Source organism: Triticum aestivum, chromosome 2D (genome assembly GCF_018294505.1).
Source record: "Triticum aestivum cultivar Chinese Spring chromosome 2D, IWGSC CS RefSeq v2.1, whole genome shotgun sequence".
Taxonomy (NCBI): domain Eukaryota; kingdom Viridiplantae; phylum Streptophyta; class Magnoliopsida; order Poales; family Poaceae; genus Triticum; species Triticum aestivum.
Genome location: NC_057799.1, coordinates 513,698,008 through 513,714,071, shown reverse-complemented (window position 1 = coordinate 513,714,071; position 16,064 = coordinate 513,698,008). Strand labels below are relative to the sequence as shown.

Here is a 16,064-nt window from a genome sequence, read left to right as displayed (position 1 = left end):
CCTTCATGTACTGCTCCTTACTCAGGAACTTATCGCGGCACGCCGGCTTGGTCTTCTTGATACCACGCAAGGCGTAGTAGTCTCGAACAGCCTGCACCCGAGCCTCGTGCCGTAAGTTCTGGAGTAGGCGCTTGCAGACGTTCTCGATAACATTTGCGCACTCCTCCTCGTATCCCTCCTCACACCTGTAGAATGTCTGCAATCAAATGAGACAATATTGATTAGTACAATTAATAACTAGCTAGTTGAAGATTTTGAAATGTGTAAAGGAGAAATTACCCAGAACGTCCTGATCACCATGTCTGCCCTCGTGTCGCACACGACACCGTCGATAATGACATCCGGCGGGGCCGGGGCAGCCACGTAGTGCTCCCAGCTCAACCCAAGCTCTGGAAGCCGACCCTCACCAGGCAACGTGACAAACCCCGGGAAGTTTTGCCGGCAAAGAACTCCAAGGACGGAGTTGGGCCGGCGGACACTATGATGGTGGTCCCAACCCCTGCAGCATGACAAGGCCAACGCATTAGTTATTTGAAGAAACGTGAATGCAGAAGGTACAAAAATATTAAATGCACTTACGTACCTCTCCCCATCAGGGAAGATCAACCACCTCTGCTCGCGGGTCGCCGGCACGGACGGGAGCCGTGTAGCACCACGCTGGTAGACGGTGCCACCCTCCTCCTCAAGATCAGTCGGCTCCCCGCCATCATCAGCATGGCCACTCGGCTCCTCGGGCTGATCCGGCCAGGTACCCCATCCGGACGTGTGCTCCTCCGGGGTCTCGTGGGCCGAACTCTCGTGGGCCGAAGGCCAGTCGACCCGAGGCTCGTGGGCCCAAGACCCGTGGACCGGAGGCTCGTGGACCGGAGTCCGTGTAGCCTCCTCCTCGGACGAGTCCACCCTAGCAGTCACGTGCTCGGGTGAAACAGCTGGGGGTGGCGGCGAGGAAGGCTCCCTAGCAGTCACCCTACCTCCTCTCCCGCGACCACGTGCCCCACCTCCTCTCTTCCTACCTCGTCCCCTGCTGGGCACCGCGGTGGACGAAGAAGGGCCCGGCGGTGTGGACATACTGTCCAGCAACGCTCGGCGAAGAGGTACGTCTGGAATCGAAGACCTCAGACCACGCGCCGAGGAAGAAGGGGCCTTGGCGCGCTCCCGACCAGCGCCCACCATCTTTCAACACCTGCCATGACAAACAGTAAACGAAATTAGTACAACATAAAAAAAAGACCGACATGAATAATAATATGTGTATCACTTAAGTGTATCATCATCAAGTACAACATTAAAAAATTTAATACCTGACACTACTAATAATCTCGATCAGTATCATCAATAAATGCATAATCATCATCATCACTATAATCAATGACGGGCTCATAGGGTTCAGTGGCATCAACATGTGCAAGGCCACCTTGACGTAATCGGTCAAGCAATGACAGGTCATCCGCAGCAGTAACCTCTTCTTGTTCCGGCTCTTCTTGTTCCTCCTCTGGGGTGATGTCGGATTCACTGTCACTGTCTACTTCAATGTTTTGGGGTGAAGTATAGCGGTTCTTGAAACGCTTTTTGGAAAGACGTGTCTCTTGGAAGAATTCTCCTTCATATGTGTCTGGGTTAATGTGAGGTTCATAATCCTCTTCCTTTGGGGGAGATAGTCTAGCACGTGGCGGCACTTCATAAACGACATCCCAACCTTTCAGATTTGGATTAGTTTGGCAGGCCCACGGTAGATAGAATACTTGGGTCGCCTGTTGAGCCGTAATATAGACATCAGGAACATCTAAATGGGTGCTTTGGTTGATTTCAACTAGCCCTATATGTTCATGAGTTCTTCTAGTCTCCTTCGGCTGAAACCAATAACATTTGAAGACTACGACATTCGGTGGGTTTTCACCATAGAATAGAAGTTCATAAATTGCTTCAACTCTCCCATAATACTCGGTACCTCCTTCGCCGATAGCAGATACACAACAATTTGTAGACTTTCGGTCGGCCATAGATAGCTCTTTGCCATAGGTACGAAAGCGATACCCGTTGATGTCGTATTTGTCAAATGAACGGACCTTATAGTCAAAACCATTAGCGACTTGTCTCAATTCGGCGTCCATAGACTCTGAATTAGCCTACAAGTTTAATATGAAAGGATTGTTGCATTACGCACAAATTAGCGAATGAAACCGGGATAGCCGCCTACAAATTAGCCTACAAGTCTAATAGAAATTACCGTTTGTTTGAACCAAGAGATGAAACCGGGATAGCCGCCACCTTGCTTTGCGAGAAGCTCATACTCTTCGACAGAATCCTTTTGGATCACCGCTCCATACGAGAATAAGGCGACGTATCGACTGTATGAAATATCCAGGAATAAGAGCAGTTCAAAGGAAATAGAAGTTGCGAAACTATGTACCGAGAACTTACTCGATGTACGGCCGCACTTCTATCAGGTTGTTGAAGATATACAACGAAATGGTCCGCCATTGTTCGTTATCCAAAGATACTGGATTTGAAACACTGGCTGGTGCGAGATTCCCTTTGAATAGGCTGAGGTTGGATCCACCCTTTTTAGGGTCGTCAGCATTGTACCGAGGCTTCGGATTATGCAAATGACGATTTTTGGCTTCGTAGTGTGCTGTCACGAAGTTTGCCGCCTCCTCAGTGATGAATGCCTCAGCCATCGATGCTTCAATTCTACGTTTATTTTTACATTTTTGTCGAAGCGTCTTCTGCATCCTCTCAGTTGGGTAGCACCAACGATTTTGCACGGGCCCCCCCAATCTTGCCTCGGTCGGGAGATGCAAAATCAAATGTTGCATTGGATTAAAGAAGCCCGGTGGAAAGATCTTCTCTAACTTGCAGATCAACTCCGGCGCCAACTCTTCCATTTCTTCTAGCACGCTAGGCGATAGTTCTTTCGCACAAAGAACACGGAAGAAATAGCTGAGTTCTGCCAGTACTAGCCATTCATCCTCAGGGATGAAGCCACGCAACATCACCGGCATTACCCGCTCAATCCATATGTGCCAATCATGACTCTTGAGACCAAATATCTTCAATTTATCAAGACTGGCTCCCCTCTGTAGATTCGCTGCATACCCATCGGGGAACATCAACTGCATTTTCACCCACAAGATAATTTCCCTCATAGCCGGCCTTCCAAGATTGAACCATGCCTTTGGCTTCGTCCAGTTCTGCTTTCCTTTCGGTTCTTTCATGTTTTGTAACGGCCTATCACATAGCGCCTCCAGATCGACTCTAGCCTTAGTATTATCCTTTGACTTCCCATCTATGCCGAACAATGTACCAAAAAGTGCCTCGGCGATATTCTTCTCAGTGTGCATCACGTCGATGTTGTGTGGGCAAAGGAGGTCTTTGAAGTAAGGCAGATCCCATAAGCATGTTTTGTGAGTCCAGGCGTGCTTAGAATTATACCCCTTGAAGTACCCTGGACGCTCGGGATCTGGCTCGAGAGCGTTTAACTGATCCAGGGTCTGTTGGCCTGTCAATGCATGTGGTGCAGAGTTTTTGACAACTCTACCTCTGATGAAGTTCTTCTTGTCTTTCCTGAACTTATGGCGAGGATTCAGGAACTCTCTATGCATGTCGAAGCAAGAAAACTTGCGACCGGCCTGAAGCCAACGAAACTCAAGAGCTCCCTTGCATGTGGGGCACGGGAACCTTCCATGCACACACCAGCCAACGAATAGCGCATACGCCGGCAAGTCATGCGTCGAGTACATGTACCAGACACGCATTATGAAGTTCCGTTTGCTATAGGCATCGTATGTCTTGAACCCATTATCCCAGGCTTCTTGCAATTCGTCCTTAAGCGGTTGCATGTACACATTCATATTTTTCCCCGGATAGTTGGGCCCTGGAATTATCAACGTCAGGAAAATGTTCTTTCTTTGCATAATCTGTCCGGGGGGGAGATTGAGTGGAAAGACAAATACGGGCCAACAACTGTATTGGGCTGCCGTCATACCAAACACACTGAACCCATCCGTGCTGATGCCGACTCGAGGATGCCTCGGATCTGCCGCTTTGTCACCATGTAATTCATCAAACTTTTTCCACGCAACACCATCCGATGTGTGTACAATCATCAGATTCCCATCTGCATCTAGTTCGGTTCTTTTGCCCGTTTTGTGCCATGTCATCTGTCTGGCCGTCTCTTCGACCATGAAAAGACGTTGAAGTCTTGGTACGATTGGCATATACCGAAGAACACTAACGGGGATTTTGGTCTGTGTCTTCTCACCCATACCGTTGTCTACCACAACATACCTGGAAGACTTGCAAATGGGACAACAGTTCAAGTCCGCATAGTCAAGCCTAAACAAGACACATCCTTTCTCACAGGCATGTATCTTATCATAGGGCATCTTCAGTGCACGGAGGATTTTGTCCGACTGGTACAGGTTTGCAGGCATTACATGGCCTTTGGGTAGAAAGCGTCCAAATACTGTCATCATTGCATCGTAGCATTCTCTGCCCAAGTTGAACTGAGCCTTCAGAGCCATTACTTGTGAGATGGCATCCAACTGACAAAGCTCAGTGTGCTCATGGAGCGGACGTTTTGAAGACTCCAACATTTCATTGAAGGCCTTTGCAGATTCCTCCATCTCCTCGTCCGAATCCCGAGCATCATCAAAGTCTTGCACCATGTTTTCCATACCGGTACCATGCTCGTCGGTGCGACGACGATCCACCTCAGCTCGGTCACGTTGGGCAGACTCACCATGAAATGTCCACACCGTATAATCGGGCGTAAAACCACTCTTCTGCAGGTGTTTGCCCATTTCAGCCTCTGTCCTCTTTTCCCAATTGCCGCACCGTAAACAGGGGCACCAGGTTTTCCTCTGGCCATTTGCAAATGCGGCTCGCACAAACCCCTTGGTTTTTGTGAACCATTCAGTGCTCCATTTGTTCTGACCAGTGTGACCGGTGTACATCCACGCACGATCACTCATCTTGACTTTCAGAGCTACTAGACACACAACAAATATATATATATAATTCACCATGTATGTATTCATCAGTTGATCTACTTTGTCAATTTTATTACGTCCATGCAACCTACACTCTAATAGGTAATGATAGGTCCTAATCCCACCCGAGTATGTTTAGATTGGGTTCATTTTCCCATGCTATGCCCCGGATCCTACGCAAAATTTCGGCAGCACCTCCCCGCTGTTCTCCTGATACACGTCTCTGCAATAAACAGAGAGGATGTGTACCCGGAGAACAACAGGGGAGGCACTGACGAAATTTATGCGTCGGATCCGGAGCAAAGCATATGGGAAAACGAACCCAATCTAAACATACTCGGGCTGTCCATGGATAGCGTTGGACAATTCGAAAGAATCAAGGTTATAAATATGCAAATGCATGCATATTTATAACTATGACGCTTTCGAACGGGAGACACATATTGGTTACGCATACTGATGATTCAAGACACATATATATCTAGCTATCAAGTTTCATCGGAATAGATCAAATAATTAATGGGGGAGGAGGACATGTCATTTGTGCTCACCCACGAACGAAGGGGCAGAGCTCGTCAAACGCACGGCGAGGTCGTCGAACACCAAACCTCGCAGCGATGAAACAACTGCACATTTAAAACTACCCGATCAACACAATTATATATGATGTTTTTCATAACAAAATCGAAAGATATATGACCTAACTAATAATTCACAAATATATGACCCCGTCGGCTTCTGGAAGGCCAAAGAACACCTTTTCAGGGTCGGGGTCTCGGGGTCGGGGTGTCGGGTCGGGGTGCCGGGTCGGGGTCGGGGTGCCGTGTCGGTGTCGGGGTCGGGGTGTCGGGTCAGGCTCGGGGTCGGGGTGTCGGGGTCGGGGTCTCGGGGTCGGGGTGTCGGGGTGTCGGGGGTGTCGTGTCGGGGGTCGGGGTGTCGTGTCGGTCTCGGGGTGCCGTGTCGGGGTCGGGGTGTCGTGTCGGTCTCGGGGTGCCGTGTCGGGGTCGGGGTCTCGGGGTCGGGGTGTCGGGTCGGGGTGCCGTGTCGGTGTCGGGGTTGGGGTGTCGGGTCAGGCTCGGGGTCGGGGTGTCGGGGTCGGGGTCGGGGTCGGGGTCTCGGGGTCGGGGTGTCGGGGGTGTCGTGTCGGGGGTCGGGGTGTCGTGTCGGTGTCGGGGGTCGGGGTGTCGGGTCAGGCTCGGGGTCGGGGTGTCGGGGTCGGGGTCGGGGTCGGGTTCTCGGGGTCGGGGTGTCGGGGGTGTCGTGTCGGGGGTCGGGGTGTCGTGTACGTGTCGGGTGCCGTGTCGGTGTCGGGGTGCCGTGTCGGGGTCGGGGTGCTGTTTCGGGGTCGGGGCTTCGGGGTGTCTCCTCCTCCTCCTCTTCTTCTTCTTCTTCTTCTTCTTCTTCTTCTTCTTCTTCTTCTTCTTCTTCTTCTTCTTCTTCTTCTTCTTCTTCTTCTTCTTCTTTCTCCTCCTCCTCCTCCTCCTCCTCCTCTTCTTCTTCTTCTTCTTCTTCTTCTTCTTCTTCTTCTTCTCCTCCTCCTCCTCCTCCTCCTCCTCTTCTTCTTCTTCTTCTTCTTCTTCTTCTTCTTCTTCTTCTTCTTCTTCTTCTTCTTCTTCTTCTTCTTCTCCTCCTCCTTCTCCTCCTCCTCCTTCTCCTTCTCCTCCTCCTCCTTCTCCTTCTCCTCCTTCTCCTCCTCCTCCTCCTCCTTCTCCTCCTCCTCCTCCTCCTCCTCCTCCTCCTCCTCCTCTTCTTCTTCTTCTTCTTCTTCTTCCCCCTTCTACTTAACCTAAACCTAAACTAACCTAAACTAAAAACCTAAACTAATTAAAACTAAACTATTTAAACTAATTAAACCTAAACTTAAACAGAAAAAAAACAAAAAAAAACAAAAAAACAGAAGAAAAAAAAGGGAGGAGGGGCTCACTGTGGGGGAGGGCCGGGGCGGGGCCGGCGACGGAGGGCCGGGCCGGGGCGGCGGGGGCCCGGGGCGGGGCGGTGGAGGAGGCGGGGCGGCGGGGGCCCGGCCGGCGGGGGCCGGGGCGGCGGGGGGATGGGGGCGGGGGGGCCGGGGCGGGGCAGTGGAGGAGGCGGCGGGGGCCGGGACGGCGGGGGGCCGTGGCGGCGGTGGGGCGCGGGGCGGCGGTGGGGCGCGGGGCGGCGGGGGGCCGGGGCGGCGGGGGCGACGGGGCGGTGGGGCGGCGGGAGCCGGGGCGACAGGGCGGCGGCGCGCGGCGGGCGGCGGCGGCGGCGGCGGGGTGGGAGGAGAAGGGCGAGGCGAGGACGAAGTGAGTAACGGGCGGGGGGTACCTGCCGTTAGGCAAGTGCCCTCTTTGCCGTCCGCTGGCCTTTGCCGTCCGCCTTTCTGCCTCTTTGCCGTCCGGTGGGCCGTTAGGATTTTTTCAAACGAGCGGGGGGTGGGGGCCACCACACTCTTTGCCGTCCGCCAGCGGACGGCAAAGATTCTTTGTCGTCCGCTGGCAGACGGCAAAGACCTGGCAGATGGCAAAGAGCTTCTTTGCCGTCAGCCTTTTCTTTGCCGTCTGTTTATGTGTAGCTGATGGCAAAGAGCTTCTTTGCCGTCAGCTAGCAGACGGCAAAGATCTGGCAGATGGCAAATTAGCTGATTCCAGTAGTGTAAGATTAAAGTATATAATTCATGCTACCATGATAATGCTCTAGAAGTCTTCCTGAAGGCGGTGAAGGATGGGCGGGCGATCGTCACAAGGGGTTGGACAAAAGTGGTTCGTGCATATGGCATGCAGGAAGGCACATTATGGGCATTCCGCTTCTTCAACACCGTCGGCAGTCAAAATGATTTACACTTGTCTCTTCACCTTTACCGCCTTTAAATACTGCGGTTCATCATAGTTAATTGTTGCCTAATCCTGTAATTACTGAACATATTGTAATGGCAATTTTATTTATGGATTCGTTGTTCAACCATTGTGCTGAGAATTTGAATTGCACGTTTCGTATTTAAAAATTTCCAATTAGAATAATAAATTCTAGGCAAAAATAAAAATAGAACAGACAGTCATGGACCTTTGCAAACGGTTCTAGCAGTAAAAGCGCTTGCGATGGATAGCCCAATGCCACACAGTTTTCTACATCAAATCGTGTGTGATGTAGTTAATGAAAGCAAACAGTTAACCAAGGCAGAGCGTGTGTGATAGTTACACCTTTCACACACGAGCGTATACATAAAACCGTGTGGGATGTACATCCGAACGGAAACGTTTTCCCTGGATTGACTGTGTGGGATGTACATAAGAACGGAAACGTGTTCTTTGGATTGACTGTGTGTGATATACATACAAACGGAAATGTTTTTCTAGGATTCACCGTGTGGGATGTACATACCTACGGAAATGATTTCTGGGATTCACCGTGTGGGATGTACATACCTACGGAAATGATTTCTGGGATTCACCGTGTGGGATGTACATACCTACGGAAATGATTTCTGGGATTCACCGTGTGGGATATACATACCTACGGAAATGATTGGGTTTCGATGCCTCGCCCGATCGCACACGGCCCCAGCCTGGGTCCCAGGAGGGCCTATCCCCGATGATTTCTTGGTCGTGTGGGAAGGACACCCTATCGCACACACTCACTTGGCGATAGTTCCAAATGCCGTCGCAGAAAGGGGTTTTAAACCGTTTGTTTAGGACCGACGCGCACCAGTGCAACCATGCTCCATGCACGCATTGGCATCCACCACCAACAGTGGGATGTGTGGAGCTCTCTGTGGACGGATCTTTCTCGGCAGCAAATCCTCTAACCAAATACTAGTAGCTTATATTGGCAGTTTTCTAGGGAGTACTCTTTTCTGAAAGAAGCACCAATCTATTTTTCTTTATTTGTACACAGTGTCACAACTTTGACCCAAAGGTCCAGAGCTATTTTAGGGCGATTGGCGTAATACTCGAAGACTGATTGTAAGCATGATTTTCATTAGTTGTCACACTGATTGTAAGCATGAGCAGATGGAAGATTAGGTTAGTGCGAAGCTTACCTTAAACCCAACCGCCGCCGATGAAACGAGGCAAGCGTCGAGGGAACCGTGGAGAACGGCAGGGAAGCGACGTCGCGCCCTCTGGCCTCCTCTTGCGGTGGGAGAACGAATACTCCTGTGGCTCCGGCTAGCTCTGCACCCTCACGAACGACACACCGTACTCGATCGATTTGTTATCCTCTGGATGCTCGATGTTCTACCTGTACGCCCACCACCTCCACCTGACTTTTGCCTCGGGCGAATCTGTCTGCTCCATCGCCCAGAGGAGATACTCGATGAACTCGAAGGACTGCGGCGTGACTGCTGCCGAGGAGTACATCGCCGCCATCTCGCTCTTTTGCATACATTGCCACATGGCCCTCACCATCCTCAAAATCTCCCACTCATTGTCAAACCAAGTAAGGATCTCCTTCAACCTGGCTAACTTTGCCTAGTCGCCGCCGGCGATCTGCCCGATTTGCTGCTGCATCCTCTCCATAGATGTCCTTGTGAGAGGTCCGGTGCTAGCTTTGGAAGATGGGAGGAGAGACGGTGGTCTTGAAATGGAAAAGAGGGAGAGGAACGTGCGGCAGCGATTTAGGATTGGACGAGAGGGCCGGCATGTTGTGACTGGATCAAAATCAAAATCAATTTACCCTTCAATTAAGAAAACGACCCCACATTAACTAGTCTCCCTTTTATTCTGGGTCATAATTGAAAATGATTTTCCCAAATAAAATATATGTTATACGTTGCAAAAATAATATAATTTTAAAGTACATTCAGATACGAACCAAACGATACCATTTTTGGTGACATGCATTCACATTTTGCTTGTCAAATACAGTACGTGGTCAAACTTTGACCCAAAATACGCAAAACAAAAAATACTTCCAAGACCAGGGCCGCTCCCTCCTCTTAAACCACCGCTGCTCCTCTCCTGTTCCAATCTAAATCCAGAGCCGCTCCTCTCCCGTTCTAATCGAAAACCAGCACTGCACCTCTCCCATTCTAATCCAAAACCAGCGCCGCTCCTCTCCTCTTCTATTCAAAAACCACCGCTGGCGAGTGAAGGTGTTGTGGAGAAGTAGATCGATGGAGGAGTACAACCGATATGTGAGGATTGCAGACGGCGATCCTGTGAGGCTAGCTAGGATGTTGGAGATACAGTCTTGGTTTGACAACAAGGACCAACTAGCGGCGACGGCGACATCCATGGCCAAATATCCGCAATAGAGCGAAAAGGCGACGATACTCCCGAAGGAAGTCACGCCGGAGTACATAGAGCTGCTCCTCTAGGCCATGGAGCAAACAGATTCACGAAATCCGATCGTGAGGCAGCGGTGGTGGGAGTATCAATCCCAGATGGAGCATCCACCAGAGATTGAAGGATCGAGCATCTATAGGGTGCCGTTTGTGAGGGTGCCGTGCCAGAGCGAGCCGGTGGAGTCTTCGTCGACCGAACCCAACTGTAAGAGGAGAAAAGCAGTTGGTCCGACGACGCTTCCCCGCCATCCTCTCCCTCGCCGTTCACATCGTCTCATGGGGCGGTTGTCTGCTGCCGAGGAATAGGAGGGGACTGCCCCCCAGCCCAATAGTCAGGCAGGTTGTGAATTGTCAGGAGGAGCTTAGGGTTGTCAGTATTTGCAGGTTGTGAATTGTGTTTTGTGTTGTGTATTTTGAGAGTACTTTCAGATATGAATGTCTTTTGAATTTCAGATTTGCAGTATTGAGCATATGAAGTATTTTATGAATTCTAGAGATCTATTTTTAGCACTTAAAAAAATGTAGTTTCATAGGAGTATAAAAGTGCAGACAATCTGATTCTCAGAGAAGAAACTGCAAGTTTCAATTTCACATAAGAAACTGCAAGTTCAGTTTCACATAAGAAACTGCAAGTTTCAGAGGCAGAGCATTTATATTAACACGGCCTTTTCAAACAGGGATAACATTATGTTGGAAGTTTTATTCATGTTAGAAAATGGAACTACCAGCCAGTTAACATCATGTTGATCAACATTCATGCATAGCACATCTTCATATGATGCACAGTCAAAAAAATATGCTATTTTCAAAATGCCCACGCAATGTCGAGTGTGCGAAAAACAGAGAAAATGAGGAACGAAGTTTTGGCAAGTGTCGGGCGTGGTGTGCGTAGATGACAATGGGGACCCACATGTCAATAATGACAGGCAAAAAATTTGGATATATTTTCCCTGCATCAGGTGGAATCGAACTCGGGCGGAACAGCGGTCGGGTAGTGTCACTGGGCCACTGGGCTAGTTCAGTAGTTTCGGTACAAATAAGGTACTGCCTCCGGTGGTCCGATCTCGTCCCGTGCCTTTGTGCGCTCGCCGTGGCGCCGCTGTCTGCCGTTGTGAACATGCTAAACAAATGAGAGGAATCTGGAGAGGACTGTATGTGGAGAGGCGGACAGTCGGCACCCATCAGGTCTATGGCTGTACGCAAGCAAATGCCTCATTGAAAAAATACTTCCTCCTAATGATATACTGACGTTGGGGCCCACAGGTTTGTCAACATAGTTACAATTTTTTAGGTGCTTCAACGTAGTTACTAAAGGAGATAAATTTACAACGAAGCCGGGGAGCTGGCAGGTATCATTTACTATCACTGGGGCAGCAAGTATCGGCTGGGTTATGGGCTGCCCCGTCTAGGCTTTCTTTTGTAACATGCGCAGTCCACAACAAGCTGGTTTGTATTTTCTTGAGGGTTGTCATGTATCAACCGGCCTATGGACCTCCCATCCGAGGTTTTATTTTTCCTAAAATATGGGCAGCCCAATTATGTATTTACTAGTCGTCAACCCGTGCATCCGCACGGGCAACATTTATTTTGTTTGGCATTTTTAGCTTTAGAATTTTCCTAGAATTAAATCTCAGAAGCAAAATCCCCATGGTTAAATTATATCTTACAATAATTAATTAGCACACGCTCAAAGAATACTTGAAATATATGTTTATATTATGTTAGACCACACCGATTTTAGGAGCTTAATTTTAATATTGCATCAAAAATCATAAATGTCTCATTAGTCACCATATACATACAAAATGACGCTCAAAGAATGTTCGCAGATATTACACATTGTGGTATGATTCCTTTGATTCAATTACCATTGTTCTATCCGTAAGTACATATATACATCTGGAGAAGTTTCACATTATTAAAAAAAATTAATCACATATCACTTGGTTTCACAGATCACATGGTAGAAAAATCTATCCGCAGGGATAAAATGATCTGCATTCCTCAATAATACTTCCCATTAGTACCAGATAAGCTAGAAAATAGTGTCTTGCAAAATTTATTTTACCACCATGAATTAACATGCATGTTTGAGTTGCTTGCGTTTCCTAGGAAGAAAACCACAGAATTCTTTTGGATGGCCTTCTTCACGGGTTACTTAATCCATCACAATGCCATCACATTGTGGTGTGCTTCTCCTAGCTCTCAACGTCGACCTTCTTCACAGCCTCATAATGTTGTTCTTCGTGGGCTAAGACAGAACCATGTATACCAGTTGCTCATTTGCGCACTTGTGGTCATAGCGGTGGAACGTGTATCATGATATTGACTATATAAGAACATAAGAGTTTGGCCCTGCGATACCTTGACAGAAAAAACTTGCTTATTAAGAGAGAAATACCTTTGCAGCAGCAACATTATTCTCACGGTAAGGTCAATGTTCAAATATATATTGTTTATTGAGGACTCAAACATATGTTAGTTGCAGGTAACCAAATAAGTTATCAACTGGTCAGACTTGCTTACTGAAAGCCCAAGCATTGTTATGTACTTAAACAACATATACAATAATCCCCTTCCACCTGTTTAAGATTATACTCGAAACAACTTAGCACATGTGGGCATGAGTCGCACAAAGATATGTCAAGCTAGATTTTTCCAGATATGTTGCGTGCTTGGCCCCACATAACAGAGTATTAGGGAATAAATGATACCTCCGACAAAGCAAATTGGGGTAATAACAATATTTAGTACTGCAGAAATACGCAGTCAGCATGCCCATAAAACAATTTGTATTCTTACCCCTGCATAATTTGTGTAGGGTGACAATAAAAACTCACCAGCAAAAAGACTAATTAATTCAGCAAAGAAGTAGCGATCAACTCAAATTTTGCCCTGGATCGGAGTCAGTATCAACATTCTGCCAATCAAAAGAGCAAGTTAGTTTTAAAACAACACAATGATATATTATCTATTACAAACTTCTAGATTTAATAATGGAGCACCCCCACATAAAATATGATAACTATACAATTCTTATTTTCTTCAAATTAATATAATATAAGCTTGTACACTGAAGAAAAATAATTCAAACATTTGACTCGGGGCAATCAATTATATTAACATGATTGTCTGAGCATTCAAGCAAGGCTTGCAGCTCTGTCAGGTGCTCTTAGACATACACCAAGATGTTTGAGATAATGTGAGAATTTCTACAGTTTTTAGTCCTTACGATGGGCAGGGAAATATAGGAATACATGTCACTTGCGTTGGAATTGGTTAACCTAGTATTATATATCTATAAGGATGTCATCATAATGATGCAGAACAAACTCTAAAGCTAGGTGAGCAGGCCCGTCTGATGCCTCCTGGCTAGCTTCTTTAACCATGGAGGTACCTAATGTTCAGTATAGAATTTTGATTTACCTGCATTCGCCCAGCCACAGTGGTCGTGTGATGCATGAAATAAGCGACCGGAAGGCTGAGATGCTTAGATGATGGAATGATTATTTGCTCAATAACTAAATCCGTGCATGACCATGGGAAACATACAGATTCGCCAAATCATTGTGTACTCTGTTGGCTTCTCTCCCCCAGAAATCTGACAAACATGCACACGTGTATGCTTATTTATTATCTGAAAATCTGGAAAAATACACATGAATGTTTGTAGATAAGAATTTTAGACATTTTAAATAAAAGAAAACCTAGTCATACGAATTTAGATAGAAAATATGAAATCTCCATTGCCAATTGCAAACAACACAATATTTCAGCCAAACATCAAATCTTGGGGCACGCATACTCTACTGCACGCTCAAACAGAAATTGGCTTGAACCCTGCATGCAAATTGCCAACAGAAAATTATGATTTCTTTTATCTATTGGATGCTTACCCGATTCACTATCCTCTAAATAGCTCGGTCCTCCACAAAAGATGTTCCTGCTGGGGAATAGACTGGGAACCCATAGCCTGCTCCTTGTCCTGGTACGGGGTGCTCCTATCGTTCTACGGTCAGATGTTCAGAACATGGTTGTGATCCACAACTGGACGACGTCAAAACTCAAGTTCTATCACGGACGGAGGCATAGTTTTGTGCTAGTTGGGGCATGAGTCGAGGACTATTGCTTCATCTTCATGAACTGAAAAGAATAAAAAATGGATCTTCCTATCTCCTCTTCACAAAGACATGCAAAGACATGCTTCTAAATCCAGGGAACTTTTAAGAAGTACGTGAGTATAGAAATACCAGAGCGAACATGGTTATTTAAACCACAAAGATCATGCGCGAACATGCAGCTGGTCGTCTGTATGCCTGATTCAAACCCTACACACGGCATACAGATGTTAGGCATGTCATGGCATGGTTCACCATATTGGTGTTGTGTCCTATTTAGATTAATAATTTTGTACGTACCTGGCTAATTAACCAATCTCCCTGAAGGTATCTTGATACTTCTGGTTGTGCTGTGAGGACACATCCATTACGAAACAATCAGTGATTCAAAAGAATGAGGGCATCCATATGGAGGAGTTGTCAGCTGACCTGCTAGCCTTCACCTGTAGCAGAGCGCTAGCCGTCGCCGTCGTCAGATAGAGGGTTGCTGAGACACTTGAGTAGCGCTACCCTTAGTTGTGCTCCCTCCAACTCAATCTCCATCACTCCATGACATACCCAGCACACCAGGGAAGTTTTGGAATCAAATCTCTGGAGAACACTCTCAAAGGGCACGATAAAAACTGATTGGGAACACAATGACAAAGATATAGCCGATTAGCCGTAGTTGTGCTCCCTCTGATCTACATGGCATATCCAAAGAGCATACCAGAGAAGATTTATAATCGAATCCCTGTAGAGCACTCTCAAAGGACACGATAAAAAACTGACAGTGAACACAATGAAAAAGAGACGGCCAATTCAATTACAAACAACTAAAAAAAAGAACAATTTTAAGAAAAGTAGTGATCGTAGACGAACCTGAACTACATGATAAATCCAGTGAGTACACCAGATCTATGCTCCAACTCACTTGTTCCAATTTGAGAGGCAGATGGATTGATTTCCATGGGGGAAACCACATAGCTGATGGTGTATCCACAGCATAGCCGAAGAGAAGCAGCGGCGTGTTGAATCCCTGCAGGTATTTGACACACTGAGAGACCGGCAAGACTGAGAATGAGTCGGAAACGCACCGTATCAAGACGGTGTTCGCATGGAACTCTGCGTTGGCTTTGATGAAGTACGTGGATCAGCTTGGATAGGGATGGTGGCGCAGGCTCTAGAGAAGATGAGATTGCAGCCTCGCCTAGGAAAAAAAATCGTGCACTTCAGGGCGGACGTACTGCATCACGACGACGTTCGGCTGAACCTCGTTAGGTTGTTCATGTATGCAGGTGGATCGGCTTGAACAACCATGGAGATCGCAGCCTTTGGCTAGGGAAGATTTAGTTTTAGCTGAGCCTATGGCAGATAAGAATCATAAGATCGTACGCTTCCGGCTACGATTGTATAGGTTTCTAGAGATCGTTACAATGTTTTCTTTTATTTTTAGAATCGAGAGATAGAATTGTGGGCCTTTTAGCCAGTTTTTTTCTAAGTTCGTAATAATATGGACTCACCAGATTAACAGAATCGAGAGATAGAATTGTGGGCCGTTTAGCCAGGTTTTTTTTCTAAGTTGAGAAAATACTATACGTAGATCTACACCGTAATAATACGGACCCACCGGATTAACGGCTCCTAATTACTGATTAACGTGGTAATTTTTTGAGAGTCTGTAATTAGTATAGGTAGGTATAGATAGATAGA

General features: G+C 47.3%; 1 long non-coding RNA gene across 2 annotated transcripts; it reads right to left on the bottom strand.

Annotated features, from left to right (window-relative positions):
• Positions 1–12,213: 12,213 nt before the first annotated feature.
• LOC123049725 (uncharacterized) lies at positions 12,214–15,746 on the bottom strand. Of its 2 annotated transcripts, XR_006423641.1 has the most exons (8): positions 15,500–15,746; positions 14,802–15,390; positions 14,673–14,722; positions 14,505–14,582; positions 14,151–14,397; positions 13,681–13,855; positions 13,095–13,174; positions 12,214–12,618 (listed from the first exon to the last, which is right to left on the bottom strand). It is a non-coding gene; the product is annotated as an uncharacterized lncRNA (long non-coding RNA). The 2 variants fall into 2 exon arrangements; XR_006423640.1 differs by having other exon boundaries at positions 14,673–15,390.
• Between the last annotated feature and the right edge of the window lie 318 nt (positions 15,747–16,064).